The 11,945-nt window shown below is 44.7% G+C and overlaps 1 protein-coding gene across 4 annotated transcripts in view; it reads left to right on the top strand.

Annotated features, from left to right (window-relative positions):
* The first annotated feature begins 897 nt into the window (after positions 1-897).
* LOC140396214 (protein shisa-like-1) overlaps positions 898-11,945 on the top strand; it is a 296,701-nt gene continuing 285,653 nt past the window's right edge. For 3 of the 4 annotated variants that reach the window (XM_072484530.1, XM_072484527.1, XM_072484528.1), the window contains exon 1: positions 898-1,555. The gene's annotated coding sequence lies outside the window, so the exon portion shown is untranslated. Of the gene's footprint in view, positions 1,556-1,594; positions 1,959-11,945 lie in introns of those variants that run through there. The other variant, XM_072484529.1, reaches the window with a different exon arrangement.

The following is an 11,945-nucleotide window of genomic DNA, read 5'->3' as shown; positions in this document are numbered from 1 at the left end:
CATAGATTCTCAGGAAATGTTAAAAGTGGCATGGGCTTTGTTACGCTAATGACCCCTTCCCTCCCTCCTGCCCATCCTCCCATAACTCCCCACATCACACACCCTCCACGCCAGGTTGGTTAGCAAAAGTGCAAGCCACGTACTGGAGCTCCAACATCACAACAGCTTCTCAGAAATTTCTTCTTCATAATCTCCAGCACACCATTGCTCCCAGTTCATTATCTATCCACTCTCCATATTGTTTCTTAAGTGACGTCAAATTGGATACAGGGGTCACACCAAATGGCAGTGGGTTAGAAAGCAGTGAAATATCAGAAGTAGGAAGGTGGTTTGTTAATTGTATGGTGAGCTTGGATCTATGTCTGCAATTCCATGATGGCTACCTAACACTACACATATCCCGTAGACAATAAATTTAATCCATTTTTTAAAAAAAAATTGCTGTTAATGTAGCCAATATGATGTGATATTTCCTGAGCTTCCAGTTGCGGTTTACAATAATGTAGCTCTTTGCTAAATGCTGGTATAACAATCACAACTAAACAGTCCTTTATATACAGTAATGTTACTGATTCATTTTCCCAGCTGAATAACACACCCATCTATGTAAAATGAATCTCTAAATTATGTTGACATCTTAATTGTCTTTCCTTAACTCACAAACAAAAGTCAAATTCACAACAGGCAATTAAATGTCAAATGCTAAACACAACAGAAATTCTCTCTTTCAAAATGAACCCTACGCGATATTAGAGTTAAATGAAAGAAAAGCTGTCATGAATCTTTCAAAGTGAAGCTTCCAGTGGCTGCTCCACTGTTGGAATGGTTTCCCTACTGTTTGAAATGTTCAGAGAGTTGCTTCCGCCTCTGCCTTCCCAACCCCTCCCCATGGGAGAGAGAGAGACTGTAAGCACGATGAACTGATTGTTCAGTGCATACAGGCAGAATATTTTCAATCTTGTCCTTATCAGCTCTATCAAGAAGCAGCACGATTTCATCTCGTGTTCTCAGCCAGCTGTGTCTGTGTATTTGATTGTCTGCAGATTTTTTTTCCCCAGTTTCTTTTTAAATATCTACTCTCGGTAAAATAAGCAAAACAACAAAGGAAGAGACACAACCAAGAGGGGCACAGACAGGTGAGGCTGTGGACTAGCGACAGATTGCCCAGAAAGAAGAGCCAGACTTAGAACAACTGCACTTGAAAGAGAGTGCAATGGCTCTGAGCTAAGGGAAGCGCAAAATCCAGAGCGAATGTTGGAGCTGGTTGCTCTTGCCTGACCCCCCCGACCCGAGCATTGGTGCCTGCAGAGTCTGTGTCAGGTTGGAACTGCTGATGACAGCAATGAGCGTCTGAGCTCAGCTGTAAGGGCTGTCCGTTTGCTTTTGTATTGCCTTTCCTCTGGATGTGGACGAGAATGGATTAACAAGACCACTGGGGAGAACACAGTCAATTAAAAAAAGAAACATTAAAACATATTTCAGAGATTGTACTGAGATTACATTTCGGACTGCCATAAAGCGACAGCCCTGACTACAACCAACCAACTGCTCACAGGTACAGAAATTTTCTTTGTTTTTCTTCAAGCTTTTTTTGTTTTACTGTGCTGTAAAAGCTGCTCTACTGCTAAATGCTAGAGATTGTTGCCGTGGTGATCTGAGTATCGTTATCGGGTGCCAAAGTTTACCCAAGTAGGATACAGCATCTATCAATAACGAATACCAGGCACATGCAATTTTACAAGGACTTTGCCAACAGTTGAGGGGTAAAAGACGGAGGATGAGTTGATACCACAATTTACATTCCGTGTCTGGTTGAATTTATATTGTGACCTGAAACAAACAATATTACTCCTGTTTGGTGACTTAGCTCAATCGGTGCTGTTTGACGTGTCTGGACCTCTGCAAACGCTGCCTGCTGTGATGCACAAATTGGAGGAATCGATGCTTCCTACCTTACAGTATGTTTAAAATTAGTCTGTCATTTCCAAAAGAAATATCTATTTCTGTGGGGATGCTAACTTGGCTGCGATGGACTGACCTTTACTTGTCTTGTTATTGAATTCAGAGGCGTTTATTAACCCCATTCTCTTCACAGGGTGACAATTCCATTTGAAATGCAATCAGAATAAATGAAATATGTAGAATAACAGGACAAATACCAATGCAAAGCTCTTTGAGAAGAGCAGGGAAGACCAAGGATCTCCTGTGTGTTATATTGAAGATTACAGACAGTTTAAAATCTGTGTTTAGTATAAATACTAAGCAGAAAGTGGCAAACTGCTTTACCAGTGGAGGTTAGTGGTAGTGGGGGGGGGGGGGGGGCGGAGTGAGGAGCTGATATTTTATTCACATCAGCCCATTTTGGGGTACCTGAGTGGCACCAGATTTATCAAACCTTTGGTGTTTGACAGCAAGTGGACAGACTGAACACACAGTGAAACATTTGGAGAATAACCTTTCTTGTAAATGATTCTCGATATTATTCGCTTAATAGAAAGCTCCATTTTCTTGAAAGATAAATATTTAACAGATACTCATTTAGGGTCTCCCCTAAGTCACGTCTCGTGACGTTACAAGCTCTTTCCCAATCCGTGACAGGATGATCCTTAACAAACTCCTATTATGGAGTGCTGTTCATGGCATTTGATAAGGAGGAGGATATCAACAGAAGGTCTCGTGGAAACTATCGAATTATTCCCTTTCATAACAGAAAATTCTGGTCGATTCTAAGTCTCAAGTATGGTAGTCCAAGTAAGCAATTGAGGAGTTCAGATGATAACCGTGTTTTTACATGTGACTAAACATTGCAAAGCTCCTGTTACAGCTCAGTGGATTAATAGATGTGAGCAAGGAAGCAGTTAAAAGGAGACTAGTTGAGTAGTAGGAAGAGATCTTGAAATTCTAACACAGTATCCATTGCTGATCCGAGCAACCAGCAAAGCTATAAAGTCACTGTTCTTTTTTAAAGCATGTAACACATTGGTTCCTTCACTTGGAAAGTTCTTGATTCAATCACAAATGCTGCAAAATATAATGCAACTTATATATTAAAAGGCAAATATTTATTGTCATGCCGAATGATTCAAATGCTTTTAAATCCAAAACATTTGTTACAGCATTATTATGTTGACATTTGTGTGTTCATTAATACTTCCAGTATTTTTCTTTAATTAATTTCAAAGATCAAAGTGAATCACACTTGTAATATCTAATAGTATTTTCATTGTCTTCCAACAAGGCTAACCTGTAACCATTATAATATTACCAGAGCACCTTTGCAATTCTGAGCAAAGGTTTACACAAAATGTCTTCCTTAAATCTCTAAACTGTAACCAAACAATGAGGTAATCAGTTTACACTGAATTAACACAGATTACACCCTGATAGATATGTGGCCATCTGGGATGGCCATTTACAAGAAGGAACATGGGCGGTCGCAAAGCATAACGGGAAAAATGGACAATGCAAGGTTCAGGCAGGCTCAGAGCCTGAATGTATATTTGTGAGCGAAGAATCCAGACGGTATCGAAACCCCCAACCGATTAGCATTTTGATGGCCCATCTCCGTCAGACAAAGGACTGATACTTGAGCGACCGATACAATCCCAAACATTTCGGTGCCACTCCCTGTATTCAGGAAGCTTTAACAACAGGGTCAATGACCGCCCAGCCACCAAGGCACCCGCCCCTTTATTGATTCAAATCGAACACAGTGATCAAGAATTACCCCATTAGTGGGGTCCAAACTGAAGGATCGCCCAAAAGAATGTGAAAACCCCGAAGGATAAAGAGAGAGACCACCATGTGTTCGGCCTCTCTTGGACCTGGTGCTCCAGCAACGTCTACTTCCAAGTGCAGCACCACCAGAAGCAAGTTCAAGTTCAACGCTCGCTACCAGACAGATGAGCCCAGCTGAGCAGCAGTCACTTCTACAGACCTGATAGAACCAGATTCGAACAACGTCCACTGATCCTCAGATCTAAGTCGAATGCCTGAAGTTAAGTACAGGTCGTCTTAGTTGATAGGTGTAGTCGGGGCAGCACGGTAGCATTGTGGATAGCACAATTGCTTCACAGCTCCAGGGTCCCAGGTTCGATTCCGGCTTGGGTCACTGTCTGTGCGGAGTCTGCACATCCTCCCCGTGTGTGCGTGGGTTTCCTCCGGGTGCTCCGGTTTCCTCCCACAGTCCAAAGATGTGCAGGTTAGGTGGATTGGCCATGTTAAATTGCCCTTAGTGTCCAAAATTGCCCATAGTGTTGGGTGGGGTTGCTGGGTTATGGGGATAGGGTGGAGGTGTGGACCTTGGGTAGGTTGCTCTTTCCAAGAGCCGGTGCAGACTCGATGGGCCGAATGGCCTCCTTCTGCACTGTAAATTCTATGAAATTAGTAGTGTCTATGTTGCACGAGTAATTGTGTGTGTAAATAAAGTACCCTTGATCTTGAACTAACTCACTGGTGTTTGGCTCTTTGATCGATATCCGGTTGAACCTTGTGGTGGTATCATTTGATACCCGGCGAATCTGAGCAATATAATATTGATATCCAAAGAAAGAAGGGCAATCTCACTGACTGCCATATTTACAGTAGGTAAAAAGGCAACAGTTATTGGCGACATCTGACGGGACTCGACCCAGAAGTGGCTGTGTCACTCCGAGAGAACCCACAAAACGTTTGAATTAGAAATCCAAATTGGCAAAGTAAAAGAATCCACAAGCAAAACCGATATCGATCAAACATCCAGATTCGGAAGTGTAATTTGCATGCGTACTAACAAGGGATATAAGGTAACCTCGATAGATTTTGTTGTGTGAAACTTTCGGGAGTTGCGTAAACCGGATAATAGCTTGAGCCGTACCCGTGTTTGCACCACCGCTTTATTCCCCCTTGTCCCAAATTCCCGATAGAAACAGAGATAATCGCAGAGATGGCAATGAAGGCAATGGAACGCCTTATGCATCCACAAGAGCCCGAGGTCGCAGCGACCAATAGAGCAGAACAGTGTCCCATATGGGAAGAGGAGATTAGGAAATACCTAAAGGGGAAAGGATGCCCCCTATGGTCTGAGTTTTGTGCGAATGAGGAAACATGTCCTGGTAGCAAAGGGCAAACTTGGTGGGACAGCCTGACCGCGAGCCACAAAAAGAATTTGAGTAGAGTTCGTAAGCCGATGGTAAACGTGTCCTGCTTGGCACAATTGCGAGGCACCGAGGAGGTCATGAGGACGCTTCGTAGACAGCTTGAGGAGAAAGAGAGGAGTAGAGAGGGAAATGTTAGCGAGTGCGAGAGATTAAACGAGCAACTCCGAGAGCAGCTAGCTGCGAAGGACAAGGAGATGGCTGATGTCAAGAGGGCACACCAATCTTGTCTCGCCCACCTAAACAGTTTTCAGATTCAATACGATAAGGCCTACCAGGACACGCAACGTGCGGTGTTGGTAAGAGAGGAAACGGAAAACCAAGCAGAACAGTTGAGAAAACAATGTGAGAATTTAAAGGCAGCCCTACGTGCACTCCACAGTTCCACCACGGAACAGAGGCAAAGTTCGGTGGACCATGCCAAGTGCAGGCAGCAAATTGCAAGATTGCAATCACTGCGATCCGTTCAGAACGGGTTCAGAGATACCTTTGGCCCACAGTTAGATCAGGAAGATGGCCCCAATTGGCAGGAACTTAGTGAAACGGCCCAACGATACGTGAACGAGACAGAAAGTCAGAATAGAGCCCCCCAGGCCCCGAAAAGGAAAGCACCCGCACCACCGACTGCACAGGCAGCACCCAACCCAATGAATCCCATCACCACGCAGCATAAAGTAACAACAGAAGACCAACCCGATTTTGTGTACACCATCCCACTAACCATCACTCAGTTAAGAGATGCCTGCGATAGAATTGAGACTTTCCACCCTACGTCAGACCCACACCACTTTTTTGAACGAGTTAGGCAACAGATCGTCATGTACGGTCTGGACGAGCAGGAAGAAGTAAAGCTCATAGTGATGAGCATTGACCCGTCGGTTAGTTCAGCCCTTCCACAAAATGTAGGGGGAGATAGTCTCCAAGATATGAAAACAGCCATTTTAGATGCCATTGGCTACAATAGAGGAGATTCGTAGAAGGACTCAACCGGTGTAGATAGAAAAAGGGTGAGAATCCAACAACATTTGCTGGACGCCTCTGGGTCCACTTCACCGCAGTATTCGGTGATTTAGCCAGCGCCCATTTATCGGTAGACAATACGGCAAAATGGACCCATATTCTAGTCTCCCACGCCACGGAGGCAGGTCAAAAGGCATGTGCCAACTACGACCCTTCAGACCCGGCACACAATGAAGTGTGGGTACTGAAGCAATTATCTAGAGCTTGGGAACAGTCCCTACAGAGAAAGACAGTCCAAGAAAGAGTAGACGCCAACATGAATCTAGTAAGGGCACACCAAGACCCCGCATGGGTAAATGAAGGCAGAAGTATCACACAGCACCCTAAAGCGCAGGGATGCTATAATTGCGGACACGAGGGACATTACGCCCGAGAATGCAATGCCCCCCCGAAACAGCAGCGGAAACAGCCCAACCCCCCACACAGGGAACCATACCCAAGGGAGCAATACACCAGAGAGCTTGCTCCACCTTACGTGCCCCAGGGGTCATGTTACAACTGTGGGCAGTCAGGACACTTCACCCGAGATTGCAAGAGACCCCCACCACCAGCTAGACTAGCCCCCAGATAGGAAAGAGAACACTACCCACAGCAGCTACAAGGTCCCAGCTGCCCCATGCAAACTGTGAGCGCTTAGCCGCCACTTCTCATGGCAGGGACACCTCAGCAATGCCACTTCATTTTTGTTTCTCTCCTCCTTCCTCTCTTCTTCGGTCACACTACACTGACTCCATATGCTAGTTACACCCCAGGCCAAATGTGATTTACAGTGTCCTACTCCCTGATGGAACCTGCCCGCTTTCTTCTTTCATTTGTTTTTAATGTTGAATGTTCTCTCTCTTGTACGACTTTGTTTGTCGATCTCAGGCAAATTTCTTGATACGGTTATGACTACTCCTCTGACGCCACATGGCAGTTAAAGACACAAGTTTGCTGAAGTCCATATATGCTCAAATTCTTAACGCTCTTGGAAGGTCACTCAGGCAGTGGAGTAACGGCACTGATCCCCACCCTGCCTGAGGACACCCTATGTATTTGGTCAGCCAAGCTCAGGCAGTGGAGTAACAGCACTGATCCCCACCCTGTCTGAGGATCCCCTATGTATTTGGTCAGCCAAGCTCGGGTAGTGGAGCAACGGCACTGATCACCGCCCTACCCGGGGATTCCACCCGTTATTGCCCTGCCGCGGCTCATACGCACCCCATTCGGAGAATTATTTTTGAAACTATTTTGCTGTTCTTTTTAAACCTGTGGTTTAAAGAATGCACATTTGCCACAACGTTTGTTCCCTTTCCGGCGACCCTTCGGTTCCTATCCCCCCACCTGCTATTTACATGTTAAAACACTTGGTTGAAACGAGTTTGCACTGGACGGAGAAATTGCCTGCCCATTCAGCCCATCAAACACAGGCTGCGAGAGTGCTTGCACTGTGACAGACTTATTTTTTCGGATGTCTTGTCTCCCAAATGGTTGTTTACAAAAAAAAGGAGGGAGTCACATATGGTGACGATTCTAAATGGGAAATTGACGTTAAGGAGAAACAGACAGACAAACGAGATGTTAAGCAACAAGATAATAACATATTATGCTTGTACCCCCAGGAAGATACGAATACACCAGGGGACAGAGGAAGATACAGACAAGATGAAGATAAACCTGATGATCTGCATCATGACCGTTGTTGGATCAATAAAGTTGCACGTGTTACCCGCCCCTACACCCCTCACCACACAGGCCCTAAACATGACCACCCAACACGACACCCCTAGCCCAGACACTACACCACACATAGACACAGCCACTGATAACCCCACATGGTGTGATAATATCATAAAATGATATTCCCTTTCGTACACAGTAGAATCCCTATTGATTACAGCTATACTTTGCAGTGTCATCCAGACAATTAGACTTCAGAAATGGTGAAGGAGAGCCTACCGCCCACCAGTATACACACTCAGAGCCCCTTTCCTCAGACTCCAGCAAACCCCACACTCTTTCTGAACTTTTCCTCCCTAATAAATCCCGCGGTTTGTTTTAATAAAGTTTCTTTCTCTGTAAATTGACATTAGTGTTAAGTAGGAATGTGATGCTGCTATTGTTTATTTTATTGTAGTATAAGTTCTTTGGTTATTAGATAGCAGCATGAGTGTAGTTTAGTTAAAGACAGTTAGAGGTTCCCCTTTTTGTGCAAGGAGACTGAAATGTATGTTTGAATGTTATAGTGCTCCCTTAGAATTTTTAGAGATTTGTGTTGTATTACGGAAAACTTAGGTAAAATGTTTCGAGCCATAGGACAGAGTAGGATAGAACCTGTCCTTGATTGAGGGTACCCGGCATGTCAGAGAACAGGAGAAGATCCAATAGTGCGATCCTTCACGCTTCGCGTTGAGGATCAAGAGGATGGGCTGTAGCCATCTGGGGTGGCCACTTACAATAAGGAACATGGACGGTCGCAAAGCATAACGGGAAAAATGGATGATGCAAAGTTCAGGCATGCTCAGAGCCTGAATGTATATTTGTGAGCGAAGAATCCAGACGGTATCGAAACCCCCAACCGATTAGCATTTTGATGGCCCATCTCCGTCAGACAAAGGACTGATACTTGAACGACCAATACAATTTTGGCGCCTCTCCCTATACTCAGGAAGCATCAACAACAGGGTCAATGACCACTTAGGACACGCCCAGCCATCAAGGCACCCGCCCCTTTATTGGTTCAAATCGAACACAGTGATCAAGAATTACCCAATTAGTGGGATCCAAACCGAAGGACCGCCCAAGACAGCGCGAAAACCCTCAAGGATAAAAAGAGAGACCACCATGTGTTCGGCTTCTCTTGGACCTGGCGCTCAGGCAACGTCAACTTCCAAGTGCAGCACCACCAGAAGCAAGTTCAAGTTCAATGCCCGCTACCAGACGGATGAGCCCAGCTGAGCAGCAGTTACTTCTACAGACCCGATAGACCCAGATTCGAACAATGGCCACTGTCCCTTTGACCTAAGCCGTGTGCCTGAAGTTAAGTACAGGTTGTCATAGTTGATAGGAGTAGTTTAACTAGTAGTGTCTATGTTGCATGATTAATTGTGTGTGTTAATAAAGTGCCCTTGATCTTGAACTAACTAACTGATAGCCGGTTGAAACTTGTGGTATCATTTGATACCTGGCGACTCTGAGCAATATAATATTGATATCCAAAGAACGAAGGGCAACCTCATTGATTGCCATATTTACAGTAGGTTAAAAAGGCAACAGATAGGACCAATTAAATGCATTCAGCAATAAGTGCACATTGCAAACGAGAGTTCAGAAACATGTTTTCTGCTTTGAGTAATTCACAGTATTCGCCGGATGAAAACTAACAACTCACTCATGTCTACTGTGAGGCTCAGTTGCGTTTGAATCATAATTCCCTCTTCCAACAAGGTTGGTATCTGCCTCATTGTACACATTGGATGAAAATTAAAAGAAAGTCTTTCACATTTAGTGGAATCCACTCTTCAATTGATATTTTAGTTGTAACTTATTCATGGCTGTTATACATATCTGCTGCATACAAGTAGGTTATAGATTTGTTACAACTGGCCCATATCCGAAACTAGAACAAGCGAGGTTGGTAAAGAAGTACAGCGCATAACCTTTTTCCAATGGGCACATTACCTCATAAAGTGGTTTTCAAACATGTTTATCCACAGGCCAAAAGACCCCGTGGATCACCTCCCAGTCCTACCCCACCCACTTTTGCTTACCATCACAAAAACAACTGGAGGGATCCTTCCTGTTTATTCCCTTACTTCCATTTCTTTTATTTTTCCGTTAATATTTTTGATCCATGGATAATTAATGGACATGTATCTTCAACTCAAGAAGGACTAATGGGCAGCACAGTAGCATAGTGGTTAGCACAATTGCTTCACAGCTCCAGGGTCCCAGGTTCGATTCCCAGCTTGGGTCACTGTCTGTGCGGAGTCTGCACGTTCTCCCCGTGTGTGCGTGGGTTTCCTCCGGGTGCTCCGGTTTCCTCCCACAGTCCAATGATGTGCAGGTTAGGTGGATTGGCCATGCTAAATTGCCCTTAGTGTCCAAAAAATTGCCCTTAGTGTTGGGAGGGGTTACTGGGTTATGGGGATAGGGTGGAGGTGTGGGCTTGGGTAGGGTGCTCATTCCAAGAGCCGGCGCAGACTCGATGGGCCGAATGGCCTCCTTCTGCACTGTAACTTCTATGATTCTATAATGGACATGTAGCTTTAAGTCAAGTATCAGAGTTCAGAAGTTACCGGAGAGAACACTTGTTCCTCCTGGTTTGAGCAGGAGGCTTAGAATTACTGGCACCAAAGAGGGAGAAAGATGGGGTGGGACTCGGTTTGATTGATTGACTGGTGGACAATGAATAGGCCCAACAGTCTGTACTCTACCCTGTAACAGATGGGTCCTAACCCAGTGGAATGTTTTTCAGAGCCCCAAAGAGTTTCAGTTTGACTCCTGCCAGCTTAGAGGCACGATCCTACTCTCTTACCTCTGAGTTACTCTCCAGAGAGCCCGTGAGTGCTGTATTTCTGAACCTACTGAGTACCTGAATGGATCTATCTACAGGAAAACCAGTGCAGGCTGCAATCAAAGACCAGAACTTGCTACCCTATCTTCAGAAAGGCTGTGACTGCTGTCCTGCGGTGGTTGCAGAGAACCTGGATGAATGAATATACAGAGAAGACAATTATTGGCTATGGACAGAGACTTTAACTTGCAAGCTTGCTGTGAAGGAAGGGGTGCTAAAAACCATCATCTGAAATAAAGAGTCCTTTTCCTTCCACCCCTCTGTATCTGTCTGTATTGTGTGTGTGTATAGAGGGTGGAGGGCAAGTTAAAGTGGGGAGTTAGGAATTATTTAGTAGTTAACCAGTTGTATTTGCTGCATAGTTCATTATAGTTGTTGTTATAAATAAACAATAATTGCGTTTAAACTTATAAACCTGGTGAATGTAATTATAGGACAGCCAAGGGCCAAAGACCTCGGGTATTTTAAAAAAAATTATTGGTTCATTGACTTGTGTTGTGACTCCGGAATAAATGGGGCTGGAACTGACTGCGCACAAGCCCAGGGTGTCATAACACCACCTCATCTGGATTAATGGGGAAATGCTGCTTCTTTTGATGAGACATTGATGAGGTGATGTCTAGTTTCAAGCCAGAGCGTTTACCCCTCTTGTCGGGCTTCATGTTCTGCTGCCTCCTCTTTATTGTTTTCAGCCCTACATATGTTGAAAATCCAATCTCGCATGTTTTTGGCACTGGCAGCAAATATTTCAGAACTGGGTCAATGAGTCCAAGATAGTCGGACTGTACATGGTGCCAAAAGCCCACAAACCTTTGTCACTGCGTGCCAGCTTCAGTCACTTGAATTTTGGACCAGCTTGTGGATCACCTGTAGGACCTTCATGGATAACTAGTGGTCAGCAGACTAGTGACTGTGTAAATGGTGGATAAAGCTCTGCGTCATAAGAATATTGCCCTGATATCAAGGTCACTCATTGTTGGCATGCACGTTATTTGGAGAAGTTTTTTTACAACTGTAAGATCTAAGTAATCGTCAAGGACCTAGGCCAGGAATTTCCTCAGCACTGTTCGCTCTCTATCTGTAAATTTGCAAGAAGCATGGTGGAAATCCCATTTATGGGTCGAAGCAGAGATTTGGTTGTGCACTTCCTATGAGGTCATGCGAACAGATCGGGAGCATCTCTGAGGAAGCTCTAGGCCAGAATTGGAAACAGTAGGATTGAAGGTGAGATTAAT

This window comes from Scyliorhinus torazame, chromosome 19 (genome assembly GCF_047496885.1).
Source record: "Scyliorhinus torazame isolate Kashiwa2021f chromosome 19, sScyTor2.1, whole genome shotgun sequence".
Lineage (NCBI taxonomy): Eukaryota > Metazoa > Chordata > Chondrichthyes > Carcharhiniformes > Scyliorhinidae > Scyliorhinus > Scyliorhinus torazame.
Note: the sequence above shows the minus strand (reverse complement) of the source record. Positions and strands in the feature narration are given on the sequence as shown.